Source organism: Lissotriton helveticus, chromosome 2_1 (genome assembly GCF_964261635.1).
Source record: "Lissotriton helveticus chromosome 2_1, aLisHel1.1, whole genome shotgun sequence".
Taxonomy (NCBI): Eukaryota; Metazoa; Chordata; class Amphibia; order Caudata; family Salamandridae; genus Lissotriton; species Lissotriton helveticus.
The window spans coordinates 1,468,560,080-1,468,584,621 of NC_136059.1; the positions used below are offsets into that span (position 1 = coordinate 1,468,560,080).

The following is a 24,542-nucleotide window of genomic DNA, read 5'->3' on the forward strand; positions in this document are numbered from 1 at the left end:
TGTCGCTCTACCGCTCAGAGCCAGCAACAAAATAGTAAAACATTATTTCTTTATAGTTTTATTTGTAAGTTGCTTGATCAGCCAGAGTGTGCAGGGAGGGACGGAACCGTGGCATGGGAGGGGGGAGGATGAGTCCTACATGAACCTGTGCTCATGTGTGTTTGGCCGGCTGTCTCAGGCCAACCAAAATACGCATGCACACTTAGGTTTCTCTAACAGCCAGGTTAGAAAAAACCCCACTGACTCCCAACCTGAGCGGAGCATTTTGCCAGCCTGCTCAGGCCAATCCCCGTGCTGCTTAGCAGCACGGGGTTTGGACAGGTAGTCTGTGATGTGGTCACAGTGTCTGCTGGGAAAAGGAAGTCCAAGCACCAAGGCTCAAAGCGGGAAGCTGCCGCCAGCAGGTAAGTTTAACTTTTAAAAAAAATATTTGTTATTAATATTTTATACAGTCCTTGGCCTCCTCCCTCACCCAAGCACCATCTTGTGCTCCTCCCCATGCTTCTCCCCCACCCCGCCAATTTTTATATGGGATGGCCCCCACTGACAAGGACGTCCACGTGTTTCTCTGACTGCAGGATATTTTTTGTTGGTATGTTCTGCCAGGTGTTTACCAGAAAAACCTATCTGTGGGTACTGTAATACGCTGCATAGCTTGCAATTCTGATTCATTTAAAAAGAAATGAATTTCATCCAAACGGGGATACCAAAATACACACAGTGAGGCAGTAAACATATCTGCACAATTAAGTGGTAAACAGCCTTTACAACGTAGGCTTCAGCATGCATGCCATTTCACCACAAGCTGAAGAACGCTTGCCGTAACCATGCATATGCCTTAACCACACAAATGCGTGGTTCAGGCAGTTGGTGTCCAAAATGTCTCAGAGGATGGGCGGAGAGAGGAACTGGAAGGATGGCAGCAGGAAGAAGGACCAGGATACAGCTGTGTAAGTTGGGCTGGGTGGTAGGTTTCAGGGCTGGGGTCAAGTTTTTAGGGTGGGGGGCTGTGGTCGGGTAGTTTTTTGGGCTAGTGTGCCGGGTTTTAGGGCTAAGGGTAGGGGATTAGGAAAGTTTATAGCGCTTGGTCATGTAGATTACAACACAGGAGGGCCGCATTTTAAGGCAAAGGGCAGAGGGACCGGGGTGGGATCTTTACCACTTATATATCTTTACCAAACATGCCTTTACAATGAGATTCATTGTAAAGGCATGCGTGGTAAAGACACGTCATTGTAAAGACCACTTTCTTAAGGCATGGATGATTTAGCCATGCATTGTTGTCATACAATCAAATTAAGTGTCTTTATCTTTCAAAGGTGATATGTGTCCCAATTAAAACCTGTAGGCTTTTAGGGAGTATAGTCAGCATCCCAGATGCTATAGCCAAACCAGCACTGGAAAATACAAAATGTCTCGCTTTGCTGCAGAGTGATTGGCTTTGTCGGCAGTGGCGGCTCCACCATAGGGGCATGGGGGCATTGCCCCACTGCTTTCTCCCAGTGCGAGAAGGCAGAAACATAAATGGTAATAACTACCATTTTATGTTTCTGCCTTCTCGTGTGACGAAAAAGCAGAAGTGCCTGGTTGGTGGTGGGCGGTCCTGCTCGAGGGCAGGGGGGAGTGGCTTGCCCACTGTTGTGCATACTGACTGTTTGGGCAGCCTGAGGCCACCCAAACATTCAGTATGTACAACAGTGGGCAAGCCAATCCCCCCCTGCCCTCGAGCAGAACCACCCACTCTCCCTTTTTCTCTATGTATGCTGCTGCATGGCAGCATAAATACAGAAAATGACCTGGGTGGGGCGCGCTCCACTGCCGCCACCAATCACAATGCTGCCATTGCAGCGTTGTGATTGGCGGACGGGAGGGAGGGAAGCTGCCTTTCCTGGCTGATGAGGAAGCAGGCAGGAATTCAATTTTGAAAAAGCAGGACGCCGAGAGGACCCATCCAGAATAGTGGTCCAGTATGTTAACAGCTGTGGGCAATCCCACAGAATGTGTATTACATCTGGCGCAGGTGTCAGAGGTGCCGGGGAAAAATGTGTGCAAATTGTTTTAGGGATAAGTATGCCGAGTTAAGTATGTAATATTGAATGAGTTTTAGGCGGGACCTGTGATATAACCTCCACGGGTATGCTAACACCCTCTCCTAGACGATGGTGGACCCATCCAGAACCTGAGGCGCAGGACGGTAAGTTAAGTTTTACATTATTTTATTCATGTTTTCGTTTTTTAATTTCAACAAACCCCTCCCGCCTCCCCCATACCCCCGGGACGAACACATTCCCACTCCCGCTCCCCCCACCCGCCTGTCATGCCGGTCGCGATTGAACATGACGCCCCCACAGGCCCTCCACGATCACAGCATTATCTTCCCCCTGTGAATTCCTAAAACACCAGCATGGCCAAGGTTAAGTGAAAAATGTGATCACGCAAAGGCCAGGCTAGGGTGTAGAGTGTGATAGGGTCATTAGCTGCATACATGCTTGCTCTGCCTCGCAACTTTCAAATGTCACCAGCCACCACTGTTTGCCAGTACTTCTTATTGAATGCATTGCACTCATTTAGAACATGCCACAAAGTCCTAAACCCATGCACTGCATAACACACAACTATTTTCTGTAGCAACCAGCTGCTGTTTTGCTGCTCACTTTAATATACCATTGCTTCAGTCATTATTCCTATTAACGAATAAAAGAATGCTTTTAGTGTGCTAGATCACTGGAAGTCAGGTACACGTGGACTTTACATTGTCCTTGGGCTGGACAACAAATTTAAGAACAGAAGTAGAAAAATGACAGCATACTTGTTCCAAAGTACTAGTGATTTTATTAAAGGACCAGTGGCTCATATTGTGCTTTCTAAACTTGATACTTTTATAACAGCAACCAAAAGCCACAAAACAACTACACTTCCCAACAAACAATGGCAGCGGCGTAAAGAAACTTGAGGTGGGACCTGTGCAAAATACAAGAAGGGGCCCCCATCTGGAATCACTCGTGAGCTCTCAGGCCGGTTATTGTGGTGAGGGCACCCCCTTGGGGCTCGGACCCCCACACTGTGGGGGCTGCAGGGGCCCTTGTTACGCCACTGAACTTTGGGTCACATTCTACAGGAAAAGCGGAACTGAAACCCCAATCAGTCATGAGCATATTCTATGCACATAGAAGTCACCGGGAAGTAGCAACCTCTTTTCTTGCTGCTCTGCCTCGGGTTGAGTACTTCAAGTCACTCTTTCTTTAATCTATTGTTAGAAATTAATTTTAAATGTGTTTGATATTGCATATCTGATAATAAAATTGACTTAACTGGGCTGTTTCCCACACAGCTGTGCCTCTCATTTACTTTGCTTTTATCCATCTAGATAGACTTTTGGGCATTGCTGTCCCCGTTCTGATTCTTGGACACCAACAACTCTCACTTTTTCATGTAATGTAATTTTTTTGAAGACATGATATGGACACTACACTGATTGGCATTCCTTGCAACTGTAGAATAAATTCAGCACAGGAACAATTTACTAATGCTAGGTTTCATGACTGCCCTCATGTATTTATGGATTGCATCTGGAATGCCTATTCGTGTCTTTCTGTGGATGCATTGGGGATTGGTTAAAGGTGTTCTGTAAATAGAAGCCAGATTGAATGGTGCATGGTATAAACTGGAAAAATGAAACTAACAACTTATATAGGTGTCACCCTTCTGATTCACTTACCTAGGATTCCGATGTACATATTTGTTTGAATACCATTGCAGTTGGTTTTCATGTAAATTTGAGAATATGACAACAATAGTTATAAAGGACATCATATTTTTCATATTATTATGAATTTCAAGAGAAAGAATTGATAAAATATAACCTATACTCTTCCCTCACTATTTCTGTTTTAACTTTCACTCTCTTAAGATATTGGCACCTGTGCAATTACTGCAAACTTGATCCCCTTCTGCTGCTAGAAGCAATGTGCACACATTCCATTCTGAATATGTTCACTCTTTTAGAGAGTCTGTCTTTGTGGCCGTAACAATTCAGAGTTCAATGAAAAGTGGTAAATGTTGTTTAAATCTAAATGTGCATCTAAAAAGGTTCAGTAGCGTTCTTAAAATTTCCGACTTTGTCTGAATCATAATTATAACCCTAAAGACAAGAGTATCCCTTTACAAGTGTCAGTTGTTCAACAGACTAAAGTTTACCCTATGTTCAATCTATCTTTTATTCAGCATCCTAATTCCACAGCTGTTCCAAAGCTGTCCCTATATTAGAACCTAGAATGGTGACCCTTTTCACCAAAAGTGGAAAGTTCATTATGGGGCCTAAATGTCAACATGTAAGATAGTCTGAATTTTAAGGGTTCACATTTTGGCATCTCAATGGTAATGTGTCTCTTGTATTACAAAGAGTTTCAAGATTCAGTGAAACAAATAAAATGTGATTTGCTTCAAGGATTCAAAAAATGGCATAGAGAGGGCCTGGGACGTCTGTCAGAATAATCTTTCAGATGTGGGTTATCCTCCTGCTAAGATTTTTGCAACTCACAGAACAAACAATGAGTCTTGGGTTCAGTGGACTCTAGACTAACGGGGATCAATGAGCTTTGTATTTTGATGATAATGTCAATGTGGCTATTTCGCTGGAAAACCAAAGGGCCTGATTACAAATATGGTGGCCCCACAGCAGGTGGCACCGCCAAATCCATGTTGAGACTGACGACCAGGTCTGGATGACTGTCCAGCAGTAGTCTTTCATGCTCATGAAAGAGCCTAACAGGCAGAATGCCACTCTCAGAGCACCGACTGCACATTCCTGCACTGTGTGGCACACATGCTACACTGCGCAGGAACTGGGGATGCAAAGTGAGGGAAGCACTACATGTTTCCCCAACATGCATCCCTAGGCCCAAATCCGACAGGGGTCCTGTCCATTTCTTGCCATCTTGCCACCCTTTTCATGGCGAGCTCACCGCCATGAAAAGGGCAGTGAACTTGCAAGTCAGAATTTCCTTGACGGTGCTGGCTGTGCCAATACCAGCATAGTCCTGCTAGGTTGAAGACCACTAGCCCAGAGGCATCCTTGATCCCAGCGGTACCGCCAGTCTCGTTTTGGCATGACTACTGCAGTTGTAATTCTGTGGGTGGTCCCACAGTATGGTGTTTGTCAGACCAACGTAGTCATATTTTGGCCGAAAGACTTGTTGTGTAAGATTGATTACGAATTGAGTGAACTTGCAAACTCAGAGGCTGGTCCAGCTGCTCAGGTTTCCTTTTTATGTAACTTTTTCATAAAGAAAAAGTGGATATAGATCAAGCCTTTTTATTAGTATACAAACCAAAATAGTCAGTGGTCAGGGTGTGTGGTAATAGAAACATGTTTGTGATAAAAAAAGAACAGGTCTAGGAACTGTTGCAACCATTACCACTTCAGTAGCAGGATACAACACTACCCAGCTAGTGAACAGTTTTATAAATACTAACAACCTTCCTTCTTTCCTCAACGGAGAGTGGGCTGATATGTCCCCAATAATAAAGGACAAAGAAAAGCTTTTTCTTGAGGTTGTCATCCCATTTTCTGCTCCTCTGGTAATTGGTTGCAAAATGTGTGTGTCTTCAAATTTAGCAAGCAATTTAAAAGAATCCCTGGGTTCTTCAAACCATACAGGGTTTATCAAGAAGTGTTTTCTCTCCTTTCTTTCATAATTATCTGTATGGCTTACAGATCCTTGGGGAAGAACAAAAGTTAGAGTGAGCCTGACTGGACGGCAGGCCAGCCATCTGGTAACCTAGCTCGCAGGGCCATCTGATCACCCAGCCCGCAGGGCCATCTGGTCCCCCAGCCCGCAGGGCCATCTGGTCCCCCAGCCCGCAGGGCCATCTGGTCCCCCAGCCCGCAGGGCCATCTGGTCGCCCAGCCCGCAGGACCATCTTGTCGCGCAGCCAGGTGACCAGATGGCCTGGGATGACACAGCGCACAGATGCCCTGAGACAGCTCGACCTAGTCGCTCTTGCAGACCAACGACCGCAAGGTTGGCCAGGTGCTCCAAGGCCGCTACCTGGGAGAATCCTTACCCAGGGCTGCTTGCCTCCCTGCTTGAATTGCGTGGAAGCAGTGGGAAAGAAAGAGGCCCGGCCGGCCAAGGCCATCCTGTCACCCTGCTGACCCTCAGGGGATAGTGGCCCCTGTCCAATACCCCAGTGTAGCCGGGAAGGGAGGGATAGACCCTGTGCCAGAGGGCATATGGTGAAGGCGGTCTCCCGCAGGCCTGCATCGCCCTTTCCACGTCCCTCCAGCCAGCCCGGATGGTAGAGGGACCCACCCCTGCGTGTGGTGGAGGAGGGCTTCTGCTGGCGCCCATGCACGGAGAGACACAAGCTTGGCCCTGAGGGTGACTTTCAATGGACCACAGCGAGGTTGCTGCTCTGCTACTTATGAAACCCTGACCCAGAATCAGGTCATTTACGAATGATTTAGCACCAGGTGCCCAATGAATATGCGGTGCACTAAAGGCGATGGAGGTGGCCCCCTTCTGTCCACGCTCAGGTCCCAAAGCGAGCGCCTCTACACACCGGCGCCCCCAAAAGAGGCTGGCTATCCCAGACCAACTGAGGATCCCTGGCACTGAGGTATTGTTATGCTGTAGGGGGGATTATGACTTAGAGGCATTCAGTCATAATCCCATAGATGGTAGCTTTGCCCCATTGGCTCCTCAGCCAGCATATACACCAAAAATCTGAACATGCAGTTCCTCTCCTACTTAGCAGGATGACTATTTCAACAACACATCATCAGTAGGGTAAAACGAACCTGTCTCACGACGGTCTAAACCCAGCTCACGATCCCTTTTAGTGTTTGAACAATCCAACGCTTGGTGAATTCTACTTCACAATGATAGGAAGAGCCGACATCGAAGGATCAAAAAGTGATGTCACTATGAACGCTTGGCAGACACAAGCAAGTTATCCCTGTGGTAACTTTTCTGACACCTCCTGCTTGAAACCCAAAAAGTCAGAAGGATCATGAGGCCTCGCATTCACGGTCTGTATTCAGACTAAAAATTGAGATCAAGCAAGCGTTTGCCCTTCTGCTCCGCTGGAGGTTTCTGTCATTCTTGAGCTCACCTTAGGACACCTGCGTTATCATTTGACAGGTGTACCAGCCCAGTCAAACTCCCCATCTGCCACTGTCCCTAGAGGGGGGTCGCACCCAGCCGCGCCGGGTGCTTAGAGTCAGAGCGAGAGCCCCACTAGGCTCGCCCCCGCCTCACTGGGTAAGTGAAAAAACAATAAGAGTAGTGGTATATCACCACCGGCGCGAGGGTCTCCCACTTATCCTACACCTCTCATGTCTTTTCACAGTGCCAGAATAGAGTCAAGCTCAAGCTGGTTTTCTTTCCCTGCTGATTTTGCCAAGCCCGTTTCCTTGGCTGTTGTTTCACTAGATAGTAGGTAGGAACAGTGGGAATCTCATTCATCTATTCTGGCCTGTTACTAAGTAGATGACAAGGCATTTGGCTATTTCTGTACCGCCTCACGGTGGCTCATTCCGGGTTATTATGCTACCCATCAGTGTCAATTCGGTTTTGCTTCCAACAATACAATATTCTTTTGCTCCGGAGTACAGCCACACTGAACGCTGTCCTCACTGGAACTGGGATAACATATAGGCCAGGGATAGTACACCCTGCAGTACTATTCCAATAATTTAAAATTGTCTACAAACAGTCATGAGAAATTAAAATATAATTAGCAGGACATCAATAATCAATGTGTGATAATTATGTGTATGAGATTATTTGAGGCCTATTTATCGGATCAGTGACTTAATATCGAGGGACATAATATAGAATGCCCAAAATATCGAATCCAAAATATCTAAGTACAGAATATCGAATCCCTATCTACAAACAGGTAAGTACCTAAATAGCGAATCCAAAATGTAGATTGTTAAAAATATAGTTAACTAAAATATCGAATTTTGTAAATGTATTAAAAATAATATAAAATTAATTAAATATTAAAAACAATTAAATAAATAATACTTAAAATAATGTATAAAATCTTAAAATGTCAAAATAATAAATGTAATGTAAAAGAAAGTAGAGAATTTGTTGAATTTTGAGAGGGTAAAAGTTACTATTCCCACTCCAGTGAGTGCAACAGTAGGGAAAGCGTTGGATAGCGGGCGGGTAAAAATTACTACTCCCACACCAAAGAGTGCAACAGTAGAGAAAGCGTTGGATAGCGTACGGGTAGAAATTACTATTCCCACTCCAGAGAGTGCAACAGTGGGGAAAGCGTTGGATAGCGGGGGGGGGTTACCATTACTATTCCCACTCCAGAGACTGCAACAGTAGGGAAAGCATTGGATAGCAGGCAGGTAGCCATTACTATTCCCACTCCAGAGAGTGCAACCGTTGGGAAAGCGTAGGATAGCGAGAGGGTAACAATTACTACTCCCACACCAAAGAGTGCAACAGTAGGGAAAGCGTTGGATAGCGTATGGGTAAAAATTACTATTCCCACTCCAGAGAGTGCAACAGTAGGGAAAGCATTGGATAGCGGGGGGGGGGGGGTTAAAAATTAGTATTCCCACTCCAGAGAGTGCAACAGTAGGGAAAGCGTTGGATAGCGGGATGGTAAAAATTACTATTCCCACTCCAGTGAGTGCAACAGTAGGGAAAGCGTTGGATAGGGTAGGGGCAAAAATTACTATTAGAAATGATTTGAAGAGGGGCACTCCTGAGTTATACTTGTTCTAAAACTGTTTAATAAGACTATTCCATGCGTGCTACGGAGGTTGGCCCAATGTCCTTGTTGCGCCTCAAAACATAAAATAATACAACCAAGCGAAACCACTTGCCCTCCATGCACTGTTGTTGGAAAAAAAGTATTTTAAGCGCAGTATTCGCATGAATTTGAAGAAATCAATTTCTGTTTCTAATATGTTGGTGTGATACGTAGGTACAAAATTGAACCCTTTATTGAGCACCTTGAGTTGTTGGGCAGTTATCTCATGTGAAGAAATATTAATGACTAGGTTTGTTTCGTGCTCCTCAAGTTTGGTTTTGTTGCCTGTTTGACTTCGCCTTGTTTTCCTTTGGCCCGAAATGCATTGGGCAATGTTTTGAAAGAGACAAAAGGATTGTATCGTATATGCATATTGGAGATTATGAAATGTAATAATGTTCTGATGGACTACAAACTTTCAGTAAAAAAAGCATTGATCCAAATCAAATGTTGAGCACTTTGTGTAATACAAGGAAACATATTTGATTAATTTTGCTTACCAATTCCCAATTGGGATCAGCAACAGTGCACGGAGGGTAAGTGGTTTCGCGTGGCAAAAATTACTATTCCCACTCCAGTGAGTGCAACAGTAGGGAAAGCGTTGGATAGCGGGGGGTAAAAATTACTATTCCCACTCCAGAGAATGCAACAGTAGGAAAAGTAATGATTTAATATTAAAATAAAATTACATTAGTTATCAATACCAATAAAAAATGTATTAAAAATAATTACCAATTAATAAAATGTTAGTACCAAATGAAAAATTAATTACAAATTAATACAAAATAATTATCAATTAATAATTAATTATCAATACATATAAAAATAAATATTTACTTTATAACAATTACAATACTTCCCATCCTATTTCCTTATAAACCCACAACCCGCTCCAAATAAATAATACAATTAACATAATTATCAATTAATCAATTAATACAAATTATTTACCAATTAATACAAATTAATTACCAATTAATAAAAATTAATTACCAATTAATTAATTATCAAGCAATTAATTATCAATACATATAAATAAAAATAAATATTAACTTTATTACAATTAAATTACTTTTAACCCTATTCCCCTATAAACCCACAACCCGCTCCAAATAAATAATACAATTAGCATAATTATCAATTAATCAATGCATAAAATTATTTACCAATTAATACAAATTAATTACAAATTAAAAAAATTAATTACCAATTAATAAAAATTACTTACCAATTAATAATTAATTATCAATACATATAAATACAATTTGATATTTCATTTACTATAATTAAATTACTTCCCACCCTATTAACCCACAACCCGCTACGAAATTAAATTACGCAAAAACTAAATTACATAACATTCATAACTTTAAAAAAAATAAACATACATTACAAAATTAATACATAATTTTAATACATACACTACAATTCAATAACTCTAAAAAAATCGATATTATGGGAATAGATATTTTAAATTCGATATTATGGGAATAGATATTTTAAATTAGATATTATGGAATTCGATATTTCATACCCCAAATTCAATATTCTGACTTACTATATTTTGATAATTCGATATTCTGGGCGGTCTATATTTTTGATTCGATATTTTGGACAGTCTATATTTTGGAATCGATATTTAGGGTGTTTACCCTATTTATCATTCAAGACATTTCAATAAGTATGATGTACACAACTATATCTAGATTGTTATAAGAACACATTTATAAAAGTACAGATCTACAAATCGCATATCTAACTAGAAAAAGCACATCTATAAAATTCTAAAAATTCACATCAATAAAATTCACATCTATACTAAATCTTATGTCAACCCTAAACCTATATGTTAAAACAATATGCTTTATAAGGGTGACATGTGTGCTGCAAGGAAGTGTGCATCCCAGTATAAGCTTGATACTCAATTGTCTATGAATAGTTGGCACATTTTAAGAGTGTCCATTAAAGTAGTCAGGCAAACAGTTTTCTTGAATATGAATGACATTTGCAGACCTAAATCAGCCAGAACAAGATCATTACATTGAGGCCAAATACCACGACATCCAACGATAAAACCATGAAGTTTTACAGTGTTGCATTTTGTGAGATCTTTGATTTACTGTGACAGATCCTGATAGTATTTCGCTTTACTCTCAAACGCTAATTCAAGGGAATTCTGTGAGTTTTCATAACGAATTGAAACATCAATCACTACAGCTGTACCATTTTTGGTAAACACTCCATCTGGTTTTCGTAGTTCACCTTGATTATTCTTAACATGAGGTTCCCTATATGCCATCCAACCACACCTTTTTGCTCTATGAATGAGCAATTCCAGAATTTTGTTATGTCCTTGGTTTTAGGACATGCGCCGGAAACATGAGAAATCGTTTCGCAAACATTATGACAATACCTACATGTAGCAAATATATCATTACTTCCCCTAGTGATGGTTTCTCTAGTATAAAAAACATTTGCTCTTAACATTAGCACAGCTATGTAGTGGTTTTCATTCATTTTGTAATGCTTGCTGACCTATAAGTTTGAGGTTGGATTACTTGCTAAGTATTTTATACCATCACCTTGGACAGGGAGATTTGCCCATTTCTCAAATTCTTCTTTTCTCCAACCATATGTTGCTAACAAATAAAAATCAGAACTACTTTCTAAGATGTTGAGTTTGTGCATTTTGATGATGTTATCCATGTTTTCATTTATTTATTCTCATACATACATGAATGAATGAGCTATGGACAGATCTGGAGCTGCCCTGAGACACAATAAACTATTGACTTTATTGAGATGAATTTGTGTACATAGTTTTGGTATGCTGAGGCCCCCAAATGATCTTTTCGTATATAGGAGACCATCAAATGTGTATGCAGGAAGGTGTAGAAAATGTTTGACATACTTTTTTATAGTTTGATCCAGAACATTCAAAATTTTAGCTTCTGTTCCTGTCATTTCCAATTCGAATGATAGTTTAGGGACCAAGTACTGACACAAAATTTCTATTTTCTGCGTGGGCTTAAGTAGTAGATTATCAAGTTTTTTAGCCCAATTGACAAGAACCTCATTAATTTTGTTGTTGGTTGTTTGGCCAGTGTGTGGATCAAAGTTCAATCCGAGGTATCTCTCACTTTCTCCTGGATGAATGTTTTCAATATTTTCTTTTTCAAACTGCCATGGTTTACTGTTGTTAATCAGGATTTTATCTTTATGGTGACTGATATAAAATCCATGTGTCTTTTTCACATTAAGTTTTAATCTTGTTGTTTTACTGAACTTTTCAATGATTTTCAGATTTGTACTCATTCCTTCCCAGGTGCTGCTGAGTACTGCGATGTCATCGGCAAGGGCGAGAGGTGTGATTTGCGCAATAAGACCATCTGATCCGAATGTGAAGCCGTTGCAGTTTTTCTGAAGATCACAGATCAGAGGATCCATGGCAATGTTAAATAGTAGTGGGGATAAAGAGTCACCTTGTTTAACCCCAGATTTCATTGTTATTTCAGGAGTTGCTTTGTTGTTCTTTCCCTTGAAAAATGTTGCTGAGTCAATGTATAAGTCTTTTATTATGTCTCCGATGTTTGATGGAACTCTGTGCCTTGCGAGACTCTGTATAATGTGACCATGGCTGACAGAGTCAAAGGCTTTTGAGATATCTATGAGCACTACTGCTAATGAGTGACTGTATTTTGTACCTCTTTTATGATATTTTGCAGGAGAGTCAGATTCTCGAGACAACCTCTCACCTTCATGAAGCCTTTTTGTCTCGTATTCAATTCAACAAAAAATGAGAGTCTTTTAGTTAATATTCTTGTGAATAACATCATGAATGCAGTACCGATGGTGAATGGACGCCATTTCCTGCTTTTTTTAAGTTCACTAATCGGTAAATTCTTGGGTATCAATATTGATTGGTTCTTTTTGATACTTTCTGGTACTCTTCTCATCATGAACCAAGATGATAAAATTCTGGGCAGCAGTCTTGGTTGCCTGCTGTGCTCTTTATACAAGTAATTCAGACCAATCTTTTCAGGCCCTACTGCTTTCTTTAAATCGGAGTCCTCAAAGGCATAAGTAATTTTGAGCAGTGTTATTTCTTTACATACATTTATAATTTCATAATCCTCCGGTATCCGATCAATCGGCATGAATTTAGGGTTTTTCTTGTTTTCTTTTTCAATTATACTTTTGTAGTATTGAAAAATGTCATCAGTACTGATTTGGCAAGTTTAAAGAAGACTTCTACTACCAAGTCAAAAGCGTGGCGATGGGGTGCCACTTCGCCCCGGAGCTAGCAGTTTTGTACATGTCAAAATATGAGGAGAAATTTATTTATCAAAACAACCCATTCAATCAATATATCGGATGTTGGGTCCGATATATTGACGACATTTTCCTGACCTGGTCAGACTCTGAAGAGGAACTACATAGATTCCATGGTTGTTTGAACTATCAAACAGAAGACATCAAATTCAGCTTACATTTTTCCAGAAATAAACTACCATTTCTAGATGTCGAAATATATCCCTCCGAAGGAGGTTTAAAACCCACCTTGTACAAGAAGAAGACAGACAGAAACAAATCACTTCATTACACCAGCAACCACCCGCGTAGCCTAAAAGATAATTTACCAGTGGGTCAATTCTTAAGGATCAGGCGAAATTGTTCCTACAAAGAATAATTATTTTTCCACGCAAGCAAACTAAAGGACAATTTACTTGCCAGAGGATACCCGAAAAAATTACTTAAACGAGCGATTAAAAAGGGCATGGTGGCCTGGAAGCCCAAGCGTGATCGACCGGTGAACGCGTACATTAGTACGCCCACAGGGACTACACTGAAAGTGTGGGACACCCTGGCGGGGGATGAGCGATGGACGACCTTCCCGTCTCCATTCACTCCATTGCATTTCAATCCGGCGTTCCAGCCGGCACTCGCCGAGGGTCCCTTTGATACTTGGAGGGAGGGAGGATGCCGCGCATTGCTCCATCTGTTCCACGGCTCTGATCCCCTGACTTTTGAGAATTGCATGCGGGATTACCAAGTGCAGCCAACTGAAAAATACAGGCATTTACAACTGCTCCACTGGGCCACGTCACCGGGAGTTCGGGAGGCTGCCACGAGGCCTCCCTCCGAATTTGAGGCCTTCCTGCTGAAAACATCTGCCATGAAGGGGGCCATCTCCTTTCTATACCAACTGTTGCTTCGTTCTGCCCTTTCTCCTAGACCGCGCTACATGGAACAATGGGAGGAGATGGTGGGGAGGGACATCGCCGATGGAGAATGGTCGGCGTTGTGGAGGGACATGACGCAATTTAACCACTCAATTCTACTGAGGGAGGCTCACTTGAAGACTCTCACACAATGGTATATGGTCCCCGCCCGACTTCACCGTATTTACCCGGTCGTTTCGGATAGATGTTGGAGGGGCTGTGGCCTACTGGGGGACTTCCGCCACATCTGGTGGGATTGCCCGTTCATCAAACCCTTCTGGGACGAGATCCTATCCCATATTAAAGATATTTTGCAGTATCCCATTGATAACTCTTTGGCATCCGTGCTCCTGGGCCTGCGGGATCCTGGCCTTGAGCACCAGACGTGCGCGGACAAGAAGATTCTATGGCTCTGCCTCGGCGCTGCCAAGCTCACGCTGGCGGCAGCATGGAAACGGAAGGAGGCACCGGCGATCTCACTTTGGCACGCTAGGCTGTGGAGGCTTCTGAGTCTTGAGAGAATGGCGGACATCTTCCTAGGCAACTACAAAAACTTTAAGCACACATGGGGCCCCCTGGTGTCCTTTCTCTCTACTGGTTTACCCTCGGCAGTTTGCCCGGCATCGTTGAGGACCCTACATCTGTTTCAGCTCTAAGTGTGTGTGATGGGTGAGTGAGGAATGGATGAGGCGCCGTCACGGGAGGGGGGGGGTGGGATGAGGGAAGTTAAGTTTGTGTTCCGCTATTAGGGCATCTGTGCAGCTGGGACGAGGCTTAGTTTAATGGCTTTGTGACTCTGAACTTCTACCGGCTGGACTAGAAGTATTCCCCGCCTGGGGTTACATACGAGACTACATCTTTTCTGCGGATGCTGGGGCCTAGCATCTACTCGCTTCTCTTGCATTGCATTATTGCCTCGTCTTGCTTTATTGCTTTCCCACTGTGTGGGATCATCTATGCACCCGATGCGGTAACTTTTGTTTACTGTTTTTTCTCTGTGTTTTACAAAAAAAAAAAAAAGGGCATGGTGGACCCCCCGAGAGTCACTACTAGAACAAAAAAAAAAAAACATGGACCGGATAGTATGTGTTTCAACATTCTGTGGAACATCTAATTGGCTCAAGAAACAGATCAAAAACAACTGGCACTTAGTCCAAAAGCTGGATGCAAAATTGCAAGAAATCCCACTGTTCGCCTTTAAAAAGGACAAGAGTATAGCCAACCAGATTGTACGAGCCGCCTTACCAAGAGAACGAACACCGACAATACGGGACTTTGTCAATCTGCCCCCCATCAAAGGCCACCACAAATGTGGCACTTGCATATGCTGCGATACAAAAATAGAAGGTGAACTGTTTAGTCACAAGGGAATCTTTTGGAAACATGAGAGTTTCACTAATTGCAAGTCAAAATATGTCATTTATGCAATTACCTGTCCGTGTCAAAAAATTTACATCGGAAAAATAAGCCAAGAGATACGCCATTGCATATCCCAACATAAATCCAGGATCAGAAAAAACGTCAAGACAGCTCCCCTTGTAAACCATTGGCATGCCAACACACACACAGAACAACAATTGCGCTGGACAATATTCTCGAAGGTCGAACAAGACGTGAGAGGAGGTGACCTGGATGACAAACTGTCAAAAAGAGAAGCTATGCTCATCATCAAATTTAATACCGCTACAGATGGGCTGAACGAGTTGTCAGAAATTTACAATCTGTAATAGCACACCCTATAAAATCACACCATAACCGCCCAGATAGTAACCTCGGCGAGACCGATTTCTGCCTATAAAGAAGCATCAAGAAGATGCCTGAAACGCAATTACCGCAACACATTATCTCTACCTGTTCAACACTTTGCAACTTTCATTTCAGGGAGACAGTTTTTTCTAATTTATTACATATCTGTAAGTCCATTCAGCACCATAATATGGTCAACTCCATTGAGGACCAAATACAAGCTCATTTTGCGAGCACATTAATTTCGGATCTCCTGAAGATACTAAAAAAACACAATTCCCAGAAACCCTTGAGCCATGATCGAGGCTAAGTATCGCGAGATTGCCAATCCCGCCATCACAAGGCTACCGGCTAACAACCTGGAGAGAACCGAAAGTACAGCGTCTTGAAGATTGAAAAAGGTAAATAACGTAGTACTTGCACACAGAGAGTACCCGGTTCACATTGCTGCATGATTGAAACGCTTCTGCCCCAATATCAACCGCATAAGCTATTGTTGCTAAGATGCATGCTTGGAATACGGCAATCAGGCTCCTTGCCATCGTTTAACAGCACATGAATCCATCTGAGTTTCTCGGTGACTAATATTTATATTAACGGTTCTTTTGGACTGTGCTTTTTCAATAAAGCCGATCGATACGCGTCTGCCCTAAATATCGACCACATAAGCAATTATCGTTAAGATGCACGATTGGAACACGGCAGACAGTATTCTTGTCACTGTTTAACAGCGCATTAATCCACCACAGTTTTCCGGTAATTAAGTACTATATCAACGGTTCTGTTGGACTGAGCTTTCGTAACAAAGCTGACCATACAGTAACACAATGCCTTTTTGCTGTTTTTGATATTACAGACAAGAAAACAAATCAAGACATACATAAAGAAGTCCTCAGACGAAGGACATAACAAAGGTATGTCAGCCTAATCTTCCAGCGATTTGGTCAGCCCTCTATTACAATGCTAATAGGCACTGAACACCTATAGCCCCGTATTTTTTACTACAGATTCAGAACGGACTGAGCTTTGGTGAATTAAACCACCAAAAAGCCCCCTTCGGGAAGGCATCTTCACCCACACTTCAAGCAAAAGGAAGGATAATGAGGATTTCCCAGACATTTATCAAACATGACTATGCTGAGATAGGTTCTTATGGTTTCCAATTTTAATTTTTTTAGAGAATGTGTGCCAGTATCCAGGATAACGTAGACTGCATGAGAATTGAGGTAAGAGGGTCAATGCTCTGGCTCCAGAGTGTGAGTGGACATTTAATTGTCTGTAGACAACGAAGTAAGACAAGGTCTCATTTACGTTTTACATAATTATTTGAGGTCCTGAAGAGAGTTCCTTCATTAAGGAACTCGAAACGCGTCGACCATCTCCCTTTGATAGGCCAATCAAGAAAAAATTCTTAAAAACATATGTTAATGTTACTATATGTTTAGATGGCCTACTGTTGAAATTTGTAAATGCTTTGTGAAAATGTGTCCAAACTGGGGCAACTGATTGACACTTTGTAAATTGAATTTATTAAGTTACTCTAGCTATTTCTTTAGTTAGTTGGTTTCTGTTTTTGGTTTTTGTTTCTCTCATTCTTTCTTTGGGTGTGTGAAACTGTTGGTATGAATGAGCACGTTTGAGTGAGCTTGGAAGAGCACAAGACATGAATGAATGAATGAATGAATGAATGAAAGCCATCTTGTAACGCGCAACTTAGCCCGGTGGGCATCAAGGCGCCTAACAGCAAAAGAAAGAAGTAGAGGCCGGGGCCAAGTTACAAATATGCCTCGGCAAAGAGCCATGTCTTTAATGCTTTCCTGAACAGCGAGATGGATGGTTGAGTTTTTAATTCAGGGGGGAGGGTATTCTACAATTTAGGGTCCAAGAAGGAAAAGGCCCTTCCTCCCCATCTGATTCTGCGAACTCGTGGCACCGACAGGAGGTTCTTGCTGGAGGAGCAAAGGCTTCTCGCTGGGGACATAAGGAACCAGCAGGGCTCTCACGCCCTCAGCACATTCGCCGGATAGGGCCCCATAGACCAGGCACAGGATCTTGAAAGAGATCCTGGCCTGGATCGGGAGCTAGTGCAGGCTCTTCCTAGCAGCTGTGGCAGATGAAAGCCTGGGGGCGTTGAGCACAAACCTGGCCGCCGCATTTTGGATGGTCTGCAGGCGTTGAATCAGGCCTTTTTTTATGCCAGAGTAGAGCGCATTACAATAGTCCAGCCGTGAGGCAACTAAGGCAACCACGATCTGTTTGCGGGCTTGCAGGGAAAGGTAGTGGGTGATTTTCCTGAGAGTCCTGATAACACCCCAGCAGGTGGCGACCGTCCTGTTCACCTGCTGTGTCATAGCAAGTGAAGGGTCAATCATCGCGCCCAAGTTACGGGCTGAGTTCGTGGGCCAAGGACAGGCTCCAAGGGATGGTGGCCACCAGTCACCTAACCAGAAGTCCTGATCTTCACCGAAAATCAGGACCTCGGTTTTCTCTCTGTTCAGCTTCAGTGAATTCAAAATCATCCACTGCGAAACTGCCTCCATGCAGTTCCTGAAGTTGACAGCGGAGGTACTTGCCGAGTGGGAGATGGACACCATAATCTGGGTGTCATTGGCGTAAGACACCACCTCCATCCCATAAGATCTTACAAGACAGGCTAGTGGGGCCACATATATGTTAAATAGTGTGGGGCTAGGGGCCGACACCTGTGGGACCCCACTTTGCACAGGAATGGCCGGGGATAGAAACTCTCCCAATTTGACCTTCTGTTCCCTTTGGTCAAGGAAGGAGGCCAGGAGAATCAGAGCCGGGCCTTCCACCCCTATCTCCCTAAGACGAGCTGTTAGAATAGAGGGGGACCCTATCAAAAGCTGCTGTCAGGTCGAGCAGGATCAGCAGAGTGGTCTGGCCCTGGACGACCTTAGTGCGGATGTTATTTAGCACAACAGTGAGAGCCGACTCAGTGCTATGGAACCTTTGGAAACCATGTTGTGAATGGTCCAGGAGGCCAGAGGTGTTCAGGAAGGCTGTCTAATGCTGGTTGAGGTGTGTCTCAAGCATCTTTGCAGGGGCCAGAAGCAGGGATATGGGGCGGAAGTTCTTTAATATCTCTGGGTCTAAAGTTGGTTTTTTCAGCAGAGGCCTGACCACTGCACTTTTCCAGGATAACAGAAACGTGCCTTCCGTTATAGCGCGGTTCATCACATCGAGGAGGGGGGGCAGTAGGACTTCCCTACAGTGCTTAAGGATTTTGAGAGGGCAGGGGTCTGATGGGGATCCAGATTTAGTCTTACTCAGAAGCAGCTCTAGCTGCTGGAGGGTAAGGAGGGGGAAATTGGACAGACTCATAGGAGAGTCCGTTGTACGAGATTCTGTGAGCGATGGAGCCAAAGGGAAAGGAGAGCCCAGCAAGTCCCTTTGTGATTCGCGAGCGGCATAAATATCAGCTATTTTAGAGTGAAAAAATAGAGAGATCTTATTGCACAACTCTTGGGAACCTACAATGGGGTCGGGAATTTGCAAGGTACACAGGGAATCTGCAATTTTAAACAGTTCCCTAGGGGAGGTAAGGGAGGCCGTTAAGTTGGAAAAATAGGCCTGCTTTTCCTTGATTACCTCTAGTTTATACTCTCTAAGGAGGCGTTTGTGCTTTTCCCTCTCCCGACTGTCCCAGCTCACTTGCCAGAGACTCTCCTGTTTCCTACAGCCCTGCCTTAGGAGCCTAAGGGATTCTGAGAACCAGGGGGCTGAGGGTCTCTTCCTAGCGGAGTAACGGTATGAGGCGGGGGCCAGGAGATCCACTGCAGTAACAATAGAGTTAGAGAGTTTGAGCGCAGCCACACTGACGTCCTCCAGTAAGGCTGACCTAGCATTCGAGATAAGGGGGGCTAGGGTATCATTTGAAATTCTCTTGTAGTTCCGCTTAGGTTCCCTTTTCCTGGGGACACTCAACCTAATGGACGGAGGAAGTGATTTGAGTTCCAAGGGGACAGCTAAGTGGTCAGACCACACCAGGGGGATGGGAGGACCTGTCGTGAGTCTATGGTCGTTTGAGAACACCCCATCTAGTGTGTGTCCAGCCCGATGGGTAGGGCTGTTGACCAATTGCCGAGGACCGCATGCGGCCAGGGAGTCCAGAAGGGAGCAAGTTTCACCAGAGTCTAAATCCTCTAGATGGAAGTTCAGGTCTCCCATAACAGTCAAATGGGGACAGCCAAAATATGGTTCTAGGATATTCAGTAGATTCTGGCTAAACTCAGATCTGGGTCCCGGGGTCTATAGATCAGAAGACCGGCAAATGAAACACAGGAGGGGGAGGTTATGGTGAAGTGTAGGGCCTGGAAAGGGTCAGAGCGGGCGGAGAGGGTGTCAATGCGACATGTGGAGGGTACCTTATACAGGATCCCCAGTCCTCCTCCTCTACGCCCCACTCGGTCCAACCTGGCTAACGCATATCCCTCAGGGATGGCGTTTACCAGTTCAGGGCCAGAGGAATCAGAGGCCCATGTTTCTGTGATGAAAACCCAAGAGGGCTTTCTGACAGAGACACAGTCACTGAAAGCGATATTATTCTTTACCAGTGACCTTGCATTGATTTATTTATTTATTTATTTAAAACTTTTATATAGCGCAGCTATCACCTTACAGGTATCCTGGCGCTGAGATAGCTCCTAAGAGAGATGCACTGGGAGAACAACAGTTGAATAAGCCGCGGCTAATAATTTGGAAACAGCCAAGTTTTAACCCGTTTCCTAAAAGGGAGCAGTTCACTTGTTTGAAGGACATCCAAAGGCAAGCTGTTCCAGAGTTTCGCTGCAGCAACCCTGAAAGATCTTCCTCCTGTCCTGACTTTTTAAAATCTTGGTACTTTGACAAGACAGGCCGTTGTAGATTGGAGGGCTCTGGTTGGAATGTACCAGTCAAACATCGATTGCAGGGGGCCGGGCCTTAAAAACAAGACAGAGAGATTTAAAAGCAACTCGCTGTTTCATAGGGAGCCAATGAAGCTCGGCCAAAGCTGCGGTGGCCGAGGATCTCCTAGGCCAGCCCAGGGCCAGTTTGGCAGCGGCAGTTTGAACTCTTTGGAGTCTGTCTAGCAGCACTAGATGAGAAAGCCCCTCTCCATACATGGTGTAAGGGTGTTTGATATTGCAAAACTTTTTTTTTTTTTGCAGAGTTTTACATACGCGAACTAGACCCGAACCGAATCAGGTATCAGAGCGCTTTACATAGCACCAGTTACGTTACATGAGGACAGACACATATTCATTTTAGGCACGGGGAGATTAAGTGATTTGCCCAGAATCACCGGAGGTTTTGGCGTCGTTGCCGAGACTCGAACCCAGGTTTTTTGTTAGTTAGGACGATGAACCTAAAAAGGTTGTGAAAATAATATGACTAGATTCAATGTTTGAAATAAATTGATTAATTCATACCGAAAAGATGATTCGAAGAACTAGTTTGATTCTGTCCTTCGTGGTCGAGTCATTCTGAGTTAAAATTGAAGTAGTGGCAATTTGATGTTGTTCTTTGGTATTGACGGCTTGGCCTTACTGCACATTAGCTAAACTTTTCTTTTGTTCACGCTGATTTGGCAAGTGGCAAATTCTGCCCCATCAGTGATAATCCCGGCAATTTTCTTTTTGTCTTTTTTAAACATTGTCTGGTTTTCTTTATAGCTGCCCTCTGCTTTTGCATAATTTTTCTTGTGCGTCCGATTAAGCCTTCCATTTTTCTTGTTTTTTTTGTTATCTTGTTTCCTACTGAGGCGTTCTGGTGCTCATCTTGAGCAGAGTTCATAGGCTCATTGATTTTTTTAAATAAAATTTTATTGAAAGAAAAATCAAAGAAAAAAACACAGAGCACAGTCAGCGATACAATTAGCACAAAAACATAAAATGCATCAATAAGACAGTCAAAGAAGCATACTAATTGTAGCCAGTGAGGACCAGGTGTTAAGGTCTCGCCTGAAAATCAAAGCAGAATCAGCACTACATAGAATTCAATGACATAGAAGGGCACAATATACAAAGAAATGACAGCCAGGGTGTTTCAATTGGGGTCTTGGCGTATTAGTCTCGACCTATCCATTGCCACGTCTGTAGTGGGGAGCTATAAATCTCACCCCTATATGCATTCCACTTTCCCCATTTTTTATCCCATTTTTTGGAACACCCTCTAAGTTTGTACATGGTTTTCTCAGCAACCATAGCCCTATCCATTTCCGCCGTCCATTCCACCACTAACGGACGGTCAGGAGCACCCCATTTCATGGCTATCGAACGTTTTATAAAGAGACATCCCAGGGCCAGCCATTGGCGTTACATCTCTGTCAGATCTGTCGTCCCCCAGATGTTTAGGAGGCCTCCCCTAGGTGTCATTGGTATCTGTTTCCCCAGCGCCTCCGCCATTTTGTTGGTCGTCCTGGTCCATAAGAGTTGGATTATGGGGCATTCCCATAGGGTGTGGTGAAAGGTACCAGGCAATTCGCAGCCCTGTAGGCACAGGTCAGTTGGGCGTCTACCAAGTTTGGTCAAAAGAGGGCCTGACATGTATGTTCTATGTAAGATTTTGAGTTGTATCAAAAGGAAATGGTGACTAATTGCCGATTCCCGTGGGGGCATCAGCGCGGTTTGCCAGTCCTCATCCTCCAAGTGGTCCACCTCCCTCTCCCATTTATCGCGCAGGGCTTGAAAGGAGTCAGGCAAATTATTACAGAGCTTGCGGTAGATGCAGGAGATGGCCTTCTTAAGGAGGGGTTCGGAGAGTAACCTATCCTCAAGGGGTGAGGCCTCGGGGAGGTAAGAGAGGTCACATATATTTGTGAGGATAGTGTGTTTAATCTGGAGATATCGGAAGGCCTCCCCTTGTGAAAGTGAATGTTTCTGTTGTAAATCAAAGAAGGATAGGAGTGCCCCCCTATGTAATAAGTTCCCCAACGTGGATATACCGATGGTGTCCCATTTGTCAAAGCCCAAGTGAAAACAAAGGGAGCCAAGGGCCTGAGAGGACCAGAGGGGAGTAGCTTTAGTGAATCTGTTGGACCAGCCCAGGCTCTAGCCCGGTGCCAAATGGCCGTTGTCTGGCGCATTGGACCTACATAGTGATTACGGGCGGGTCTACTATAGAGTGCCCCCAAATATCCCTTGCGACCAGTCTGGTATCTCTCCAAATGGAATGCTGGGTTTGTGGGTGACCCATGGATCCAGGAATTAGTGGCCACTAGTTGGGACGCCCAGTAGTACAGACGCATGTTGGGCAGAGCAATGCCACCGTCGTACCACCCCTTGGTGAGCTTACAAAGGGCAATACGTGGAGCCTTTCCGTCCCACAGCAGTAGGCGCATATCCCCTTCCAGTGTGTTAAAGAATGAATCTGCAATAGGAAAGGGGCAGTTCTGGGAGGCGTATAAGAAGCGCAGAAGTGCTAACAGTTTGAACAGGGCTGCTCTACCAGGGAGGGACAAAGGCAGTGATCTCCAATGAGAAACATCATTGTGCAATCGCTGCAGCGGGCCTTTTAAATTATGGTCATAAAAGGTTTGGGGGTTCGGAGTGACAAAAATCCCGAGATATTTAAAACCGTCAGGTGCCAAGGGAATAGAGTAGCCCCGAGGTAGGACAGGTGGGGGGCATTGTAACATATATAGGACCGACTTCGACCAGTTAATGGCGTCGCCGGAATATTTCCCAAAATTCGTAATGACATGGAAGAGGCTGTTGATGGAGGTTTTCGGAGATGCCATGTAGACGAGGATATCGTCCGCATAGAGAGAGATTTTGTCGGTTATGCCGTCATTCCATTTAAGGCCCCGAATAGAGGCATCTGCACGGACCCAGTGAGCTAATGGTTCCAAAGTGAGGGCAAACAACAACGGCGACAGGGGGCAACCTTGCCTGGTCCCCCTGTGCAGTGGAAATTGTCGGGAGGTATGGTTATTGACTCGAACTTGTCCCAGTAGGTCGGTGTATAACAACTTGATCCACTGTATGAATTTAGGGCCAAAGCCAAATCGTGTAAGGACTGCAAATAGATACGTCCATTTCATAGGCTCATTATTGAATTCACTTGCTGGTTCATTTGTTGCTACACTTGCTGGTGCAGGACTTATATCAGTGGTGTTTGCTGAGATATAAGTCGCTATCTCATCCATTAGATCCATAGCAGCATCTTGTTGCTCTACGTTTTGGGTGTACTTCTCGATTTCTGTGATTCTATCTACCAACTCATCAAAGTTCTTGATTTTTTGCGCACGTTTGCGATTGATAAAGTCTCTGCGCTTTTCTCTTGTTACTTCCACTATAACCTCTGGTTCATCACAAGAGTCATTTTCAGAAACATTTGATGCTTGCAGTACATTTTTTGCAGATTTTTAGCTCTTATCTCTTCTTTTTTCTGCAATTTGTTTTCTGTTTTTATTGTCAAAATGTGGAACCATCAGCACATTAATATTCCTCTTGTTTTCATATACTATTTCCAATTCTGCTAATAGCAGTATTTCTTCCTGTGACCATAATTTTGATGGTTTGCTGTTTGCTAGAGCTCCTAGTCTAGCCTCATTTTGCGCTCTTGGATGCAGATGCCGAGCATGTTGTGAAACACCAATCTTTGTTCCAAATAAGAGGTCACAGAAGCTGCGCAGGAATAGCAGCTCTCCTTTTTGAGCTCTTCCTTTACATTTGGCATAATGGCATGCAGTATGTTTTAAGATAGAAGCCTTTGAGCTTGTTTGAGACATGTTTTCTCAGTTCTTTAAAAGTTCCGAATATGTCTCCACACAAGTCACATTTATAC

At 43.7% G+C, this 24,542-nt stretch overlaps 1 pseudogene; it reads right to left on the minus strand.

Annotated features, from left to right (window-relative positions):
* Nucleotides 1–6,366: 6,366 nt before the first annotated feature.
* LOC144820810 (28S ribosomal RNA) lies at nt 6,367–7,403 on the minus strand (annotated as a pseudogene).
* Nucleotides 7,404–24,542: the final 17,139 nt, after the last annotated feature.